The sequence below is a fragment of the Amblyomma americanum genome, chromosome 2 (genome assembly GCF_052857255.1).
Source record: "Amblyomma americanum isolate KBUSLIRL-KWMA chromosome 2, ASM5285725v1, whole genome shotgun sequence".
NCBI classification, from domain to species: Eukaryota; Metazoa; Arthropoda; class Arachnida; order Ixodida; family Ixodidae; genus Amblyomma; species Amblyomma americanum.
In genome coordinates this window covers 143,944,371-143,953,018 of record NC_135498.1, presented here as the reverse complement: position 1 = coordinate 143,953,018, position 8,648 = coordinate 143,944,371, and positions in this window count along the sequence as shown.

The following is an 8,648-nucleotide window of genomic DNA, read 5'->3' as shown; positions in this document are numbered from 1 at the left end:
ATTGGTCTGTTCTATAGCATTCGACGACAATTGAGTCTTCTTTTTGATGCCCACTATGGAAAGAAGCACACGAAGTGGGCGCAGTCTCCATAATGGAGAATACGGTCTAGAGGCTAGCGTTAATTGGGCTGGTAAAAAGTTGCGATGGGCATCAATCATTTTCGCAAACGTTATACTTGGACGGTTAGCAGGAAGACTGGCAAGCTGGTGTGCGGGAAACCAAGAGACGTGACGAATATGCACTCTCAAGGGTTTGATTGCTACTTAGGCAGTCACCGGATTCTCCTCAGCGATGAGTACTGTTGCAGCAGTAGACGCGCATTTTGGCAGTCCTATGTACGTCCGCAAAGCTTGAGCTTGAACTCTTTGCAGGCACCGTATGTTTCTTTTCCTCAATTTCCTCAATTTTTCTAGTGCAGGGATACGTTACCGAAGGAATCCCTTGAATAATGTGCTGTACAGCTGGAGCATCGACTACACCGATGCCCCCCTCGACTACCCTCCGAGAAAGGAGAGAACGTGAACGATAGATGGCAGTCTCCTTTTAATGCACGATTCATGTGGTCTCCATGTTAGATTACGATCGATGATTACTCCAAGGAAGTGATGGCTTCTTTCGTAGGGTATTGTTGAGCCATTTGTGCAGACAAGGTAATCGGACATGGTCTTGCGTGTAAAAGCCACAAGGGAACATTTTCAGTAGAAATGTCCAGGCATTGCAGGTGAAGGTAGGCCGTAAGAATTCTTGCCGCCCTTTTAAGCTTTGCTCGAACTTGTGGTCGCCCACTCTTGATGCCCAGATACAAATATCGTCTGCACAGACTGAGACTCTCGCCGTCTGTGGTAGTACATCGACAAGGCCCACAAGCGCAAGATTAAAGAGCGTTGGTCGTTGGTCTAAGTACTCCATTCCGTGGGACCCCACGGTAAGCGATGTGTAACGATGTTGGTCCATCCTCAGTCTGCAAGAATAGTGATCGGTTGGATAGATAACTGCGTATCCAGCAGAACATGCGACCACCAAGTTCTGCAGATTTATGTTGGAACAGAGTGAGGGCGGAAAATGCAGAAATACGTAGTTGAAAATGGGATGTCCTTGCTCTGCTACGTTTCCGTTATACTAGGTCAGCACTTGCATCTAGCATACGTGAGTACGCGGGCAGCTGTCGGCCCGTCCTAACCGTATATCGCCGTGAAACGAATATGATGTGAAATCAGCAAAGTGCAAAAACCGGCGAATTTCTACGAAGAATTTAGCACATGAAACTGAAAAACAAAAATATTGCTGGAAATGTTTCTAAAATATGTAGTTTCATGTATGAAGCTGCAGCTGGCATGCTGCGTTGTCACTTTGCTTGTGACGCGATGTGCGACGAGATTTATCTAGAATGATTGCAGCCATGCCTTCAGTCTGCTCGCAATTTTCGTAGTTAATTTTGGCGTCTTCTCTCAAAAGTTCTAGACCAGCTTCAGGTTCAACACGGATGACAGAGACAATGATCCGGTTTGTCGCAGACTGCAGAGAGCGCTCGTCGTTTTCGCTCCCGACGAGTAGAAATGGCCACCAGCTCACGATAATATCAAGGCTGTCACATGTTTAAAAATAGTTCTCGCATCTTGTAATGAAAGGAATAGAACGAGACAGTGCATGTTTATTCATTTTATGCAGCAGCCAAAAGTTCATTTAACGCCGTCATTTATGAGCTTAGTTAACATCGGAGCCACAATTGCTGTCAAGTTAAATCGGCTCAAGAGTTACGGTACCCCAGGAACCACCTTGAAGCTATATATAGTTACCCTGAAAGGAGAAGGATTTGACGAGAGCGTATGAATGCATTAAACGGAGGTGACTACCGCCGTGGTTGTCTTTGAAAGAGGAAGGAGAGTATGGAAAGAAGGAAGGAATGTAGCATGATACATCTGGGGGCGCTGCTGTGAAATGCGCCGGCCAAGGCGAAGGTCATTGGTGGCGCAGATTGCCTAGTGCGGCATACTGGAGAGGAGGGATAGCTGTAAAACATGTATGATGGGAAAATTAAAAAGAGCGCGGTGGAAGTCTTCACGTTTGAAGTCGATCTCATACTTCCTATCTGAGCATATCGTAAAACATAAATACCTTAACGTCTGCTGCTCAATCCAGCTTTAGACAGCGGTAGCCGTCCTGTCAGTTTTTAATAGTGCGGAAGCACTCATACGCTCACCAACATCGATCAAGATTCTTGTCATCTTTGGTGTTGTCGTTTTGGGTCTTGTGGCAACAGCGACGCTACATTAAGTTAAGAAATTAAATAAATTAACATCCACAACCACGAGTGCAACCCGCGGCGGTGCGCAGGCCGCCGCCGAACACGCCTCTTGCTAGACTCAAGCACACTCTCGCGCTGTGCATTGCACACCGTCTTCATTGTTCTTGAGCTATGTGGCACCAGTGACAGAGAGCTGTGCGCTGCCTGCGTTGGCATGGACAACATTGTGGAAGAAACAGAGTACTAGAACAACAGGTGTTGACGTGTTGTCTTGTGTCATATAGGGTTTAATGGCGCATAAGCAACTAAGGCTATCATGCGCTAAGCACAAGGTATAAGAAACTGTTTTTGAAGATTTTTACAAAGATAAAAAAATGTCGATGTAGAAACCTTAAAAAGTTATTTCCTTCTACCTAGTATTGAGAGCCAAACAATATTAATAAATGGCTAATATTAAAAAATTCAAAAGAGGCCTGGTAACCTCATCAGCCGTCCTTGCCTGTGCAAGGACTGGAGGCCCCCAACCAATCAAATACAAAACCTGAGCCCTTTTTTCCGGAATGATAAAGTGGCTGAGGTGCATCAGGCGAAGCACTGGGTCATGTTGTACATCTTTTTAAGGACAGCAGCTTCTGTGAAAAATATAGAAACGCAGGACATATCGACAATTGCACACAAACCTAAGAGCAGTGCTGGGTGCAAAGGGATGCATTGGTTATTGAATGAAGAAAAGCACTCTTTCCTTAGCTTTTCCAGTTGTGAGCATGAAAATAAAATGTCATGAACTGTAAATCATCTCCCCATGTACAAACTGGCTTGTCTTCTTTTTTTAGCAGAAAGTTGTGCATAATTTGTGTGTGACCTATCCGGGGACGGCAGACAATGACATCATTGAAACGTTTCTGGTGCACACATAACTTCCATTCACATAGGACTGGTTTTATTAACTGCAGTTTCTTATTTATTTCGTTGTTCCAAGCGGACTGCCAATTTTTCCTTGCATTAAAATGTAGAAATTTCATGCAATCTTTATAGGGCATATTTACATTTTTAATTTGCTTGCCACAAACTTGATTAGCGCACAAATCTGCTCTTTCGTTGCCTTTAATGCCGACATGACTAGGTACCCAGCAGAGTCTCATCTTTTGTCCTTGAGCTATGGCTCTTGTAATGTTGTGTATGGGGTCTCCAAGCAGCGGAGCTAATGCATTTCCAGATTGAAAGGCTGTAAGCACACTTAGCGAGTCTGAGTAAATAGTACTGTTGACGAGGTTCTCGTTTACTATTTTTTCTATGGCTACACAGATGGCGTAGCATTCGGCAGTGAAGATGGATGCACACTGTGGAAGTCTTACTATTTTATTCCTATTCCCTTTAACACTGCGCTTCCAACGTACGCTCTTGTTTTTGACCCATCTGTATAATATGCTGTGAAGGTACTGTATTTTTCCTCGAGTGTAAGGAATTCTTGCATTATAGCTTCACCTAGAATTAGTTTTTTTCGAAACTGTGTGAGAGTGAAATCACAGATTTTAGGGAAGTTATATCATGGCGGCAGTGGTCCTCACCTTCGAGCAATGCTTGGTAATATGTCCAGTACGCCGAGGCTGTGGCACATCTCTTCAAATCGCAAGAGCAGTGGCCTGGTAGCTTGCGGTTTATTGCTAAATGGTATTCTAGATGAGCACTTTGTAGCGATGGGATAACAAACATGATTTTTCAGTGAACGGATTTCTAAAATGTACGATCATGTGAACACGGCTCTTCTGTATGTAAGTGATGGTTCATTGGTTTCAACATAAAGGCTATTAATGGGTGACGTCCTGTATGCACCAGTGGAAACACGCAAGCCGAAATTATGTGCTGGATTCGGTCGCTTAAGGTACGATGGTCTCGCTGATCCATAAACTGTACAACCATGATCTAAGATAGAGCGTACTACACAGCGATAAATTTTAACAGACATGTCCTATCGGAGCCCCAGTGTTTTCGTGAGAGTACATTTAGTACATTCAAGGATTTAGAAGCTTTCTTTTTCATGGTGTTGATGTGTAGCAGGAATGTAAGTTTTTTATCAAAAGTTGTTCCCAAAATTTGTGCTCAACTTTTACTGGTGTTATGACTTCATTCCGGTAAACGGTGGGATCAGTGTGCAATTCTCTCTTCAGCGAGAACAGAACAGCAACTGACTTTTCCGTGGAAAACTTGAAACCATTTTTATCTGCCCATGTCGTTACTTTGTTTACTGTCAGTTGCATTTGTCTCTCGCATGTTGTTATGCTTGAATATGTGCAGGCTATTTGGAGATCGTCGACGTAGACTGAATACATGATGGAATCTGGGATTATTTCATCTATGAAATTCATTTTTTAGAATAAAGAGGGTCGTGCTTAATATACACCCCTGAGGTACTCCTTTTTCCTGAATGAATTTTTTTTTTTGAAAGCGTTGAGCCTAGGCGTACGTGGAAAGACCGGTTTGAAAGGAAGTCGTTGAGGCAGTTTAACATCCCACCGCGGATACCTAGATCGCCTAGGTCGCGGAGGATCCCAAACCTCCAAGTTGTATCATATGTTTTCTCCATATCGAAGAAGACTGCGAGACAGTCCTGTTTGTGTATAAACGCTTCTCTAATTGTGTCTTCGAGACGAACAAGATGGTCTGTTGTTGAACATGCTTTTATAAAACCGCATTGATGTACGCTGAGAAGTTCGCGGGATTCAAGGACAAATGTTTGTCTTATATTTAGGACACTTTCGGAAGATTTTGCGAGACGGCATGTAAGTGCTTTTGGTCCATTCTTTTAGGGGAAGTTGGTGGTTTCCCAGGTTTCAGAAATGGCACTAAGACGGCTCATTTCCATTACTGAGGTGTTTTTCCTTCTATGAATATTTTGTTAAAGAAAGTCGGGAGTGCCTCTACGGCAGGCTGGGAAAGATGGGCAAGCATTTCATAGTGCATCTGACCGGAGTAGTTTTTTTGTTCCCTACAGGTACCTGTATTGTTTCGGGGTGTCACTGGGTTTAATTTTTTTTTTTCAGGATGAGCACGATCCGACTTGCATCAAATAGGGCTACAGTTCAATTCGTCTGATGATTTTGTGCTTACGGTTCGCACAAATAATCTCTTCTTTTTCTCCTATTTTAATAGAGCGTTTCCGAGAACAGTGGCTGCCTTAAAAAACAAGAAATTCGAATATAGGACTGAATACAGTGAGAGGCCGTCATTTTATTTTTGAGGACTAGTGTTTTTTCAAAGGAACTTGAAATATAAGTTCAGACGCGGTTTTCAGCAAAAAAACTTACTTTTCCGATAGATTTTCATTAAAATTTTTAACCTATTTAGGAAAAACATTGTAACTATTCTCGCGAAATTTGAGTGCTATATATACAGAAAAAAAATCATTTATCACCAAGATTTTTATCGCGCGACTTTTGCGAAAATACATTAGAGTATATTCAGCAGAGGGCTGGCTCATCATTCCCTACGTTTCTACAGCGATGGTACAGGTCAAAACAGGCTTAGATTTTTTCCACAAATAAAAAGTTCGTGCTTTAGGCATGCCTAGAGTGAAAAGAATGGTTTATAGAAAATACTTGTGCTTAGAATAAGGGGAAAGCAAGACTGCATTATGCTGCAGTAACGTTCTTGGAGTGCAACAAAGCAAACGCTATCAAAATACACACAGCAGTTGCAAAGAAATAGCGTATGCAAAATCAGGACAAGTGACAAAAACAATAATATGAAAAAGCATTGAAAGATGACCGCCCCATTTACTCTCAGAAATCGTTCTGCTTCGCCAGAAATCTCGCATCCGATTATCGAGGACCGAACTGTAGCATTTCATGCCTACGTGAAAGATAAGCTGTTGCAAATTAGGAGACACCAAATCACGTGTTTTTTTAATTATTATTGCGAGAGTATTAGTTGGCTCATTGTGCGAAAACTCAGCCGTCATTAGAAACCTGTGGCCGAAACGCCGTACGCAAATGACGGCGGCAACCCTCCTGAAGCAACAGGCCGCCGGCACCCACGCCGCCGCCTACCTCAAAGTGCGATTGAGGTGTTCACTGACAGAGACAGCCAGTTATGCGCCCTTGCTTTCCTCTAAACGTAGGGAATCTATAACTTGCGCTGGTTTTGAGAAAAGGAAAGGCGCATAACTGCTTCAAATTGTAGGTGGACGCCACCGCTTACTCACAGCGCGATTGAATTTTTCATTGACACAGTCATACAGAGAAACTAGAACTATATTCTATTTCACTGTAACAATGAGGCAGTAACACTTGATCTCGAATTTACACATGATAAGAATTTCTTAGGTACCCATCCCCCCCCCCCTAAATTTAATTCTGCCTTCGCCACAGTGCTGCTTAGAAAAGGATGGAGTGAAAGAAGGAAGAAAGAGGTACCGTAGTGGAGGGCTCAAGAACAATTTTGACCACCCGGGGATCTTTAACGTCCGCTGACATTGCACAGCACACGGGCGCCTTTTGTGTTTCGCCTCCATCGAAACGCAGCCGCCACGTTCGTGGTCGTACCCGGATACACCGGCTCAGTAGACGAGTGCCTCAACCACTGAGCCACCGCGGCGGGTTTTCAATTTCCTCAGATGCCAGTGCCCGAATATTCCGATAACAAACTGCGCCAATCGCTAGTTCAACATTTACAACGCATTACACAATTAAGTGCAACCTCTATAGCTAATTTAAGGATGCTGTCCGAACATTTTTTTGTGTGTGTTTAGTGTGTCGGCAATGCAGCATTTAAAGTTAAGGACTATTTTTTTGCACTGAGACACCTGTGGCCCCAAAGTCGACTGAGTAGCCGACAGGTGAAACAATTTGGAACTTAGGAAATGCAGCCTCCTTGGACAGCGGCAAGAGCCCTTCGAAAAACGAGCATTGCTGCGAGCATGGAGCGAACATTGTCTCGGGGGAAGTGGCCAAACATTTAATTGTCATATGACCGAGAGGGTAGGGGTAGGGTTTACAGATGAGGTTTAGACAGACGCGTGGGCCCTCTCCACGGGGCTAGGTTGCTGGCTTGAAGTCCGTGCTTCTTGTCGATTTCCAGAGCCCAACCCTCTACTCAGCGTTGTACCTCCGGGTCAGGGGTGAGCCGCGCAATCTCCACTGAATTTTGTCTGGCATTTGGAGGATCAAATGGGGTTGGTCCTCTGGGCACTCGAATAGGATGTGACTGAGGCTTCCTTTAGATTGCAGAGATTGTAACGGGAATTGCATTACGCCAGAATGTATATATATATATATATATATATATATATATATATATATATATATATATATATATATATATATATATATATATATATATATATATATATATATATATATATAGATTTAAGAGAAGTGGGCACTTCTACAAAGACACTTTTATTTATCAACGTTTCGACCGCGGTGCGGTCTTCTTCAGTCCTGAAGAAGACCGCACCGCGGTCGAAACGTTGATAAATAAAAGTGTCTTTGTAGAAGTGCCCACTTCTCTTAAATCTTTATCCTGCGGAGCCAACGCAACCTACGTTCGTAATATATATATATATATATATATATATATATATATATATATATATATATATATATATATATATATATACATATCAGACAAGGCAAATGAAGTGAGGGGCTCGTTTGACAAACATATTAAGGAAGCCAACAGTCACCGGAACCAAGGTGCATAGGGGAATGTTTCTACTTTTTTTTAATATCTAGTGCCAATCAATTAGTTTTTAAAGAAAATTACTTATCAAGCAGCAGAAAAAACAACCATGCCGCCGGTGGGATCCGAACCAACGACCTCCGAATATCGCGTCCGGTGCTCTTACCAACTGAGCTACGGCGACAGCTGTCCAATCTGCTGCTTTCGTGGGTATTTATGTTTTGCGTGTAAGCGAACCTTATATATATATATATATATATATATATATATATATATATATATATATATATATATATATATATATATATATATATATATATATATATATATATATATATATATATAAGGACTTTGGAATGGACCCGTATGAAATGTCCACCAGACAACCTGCTTTCCTTTGGTGTGGGATTTGTGCGGGGGTGAGTATTTCAGCCGATCATTTCGATAGTGGATGGTGATTTCATAGCAGGTTACCAGACACTCCCTCCTGAACCAGGAACCAGGAGCACCGGTCTCTGTGTGTCCGGTTGACGAAGTCTCGACCACATTCATGAGATGTTCCCTGGGTACGAGTATGTGCTGCCACCCATATGACCTGAAACCGCTATGTGGATAACTTGGTTCTTGGCAGGATGGAGACGCGTGTGGCATGAAGCCTTCTTTTAGCAAAGTTCCTGATTGGCCCCTTCGAATCACTTAGGATGTATCCTGCCCACGTGCCGG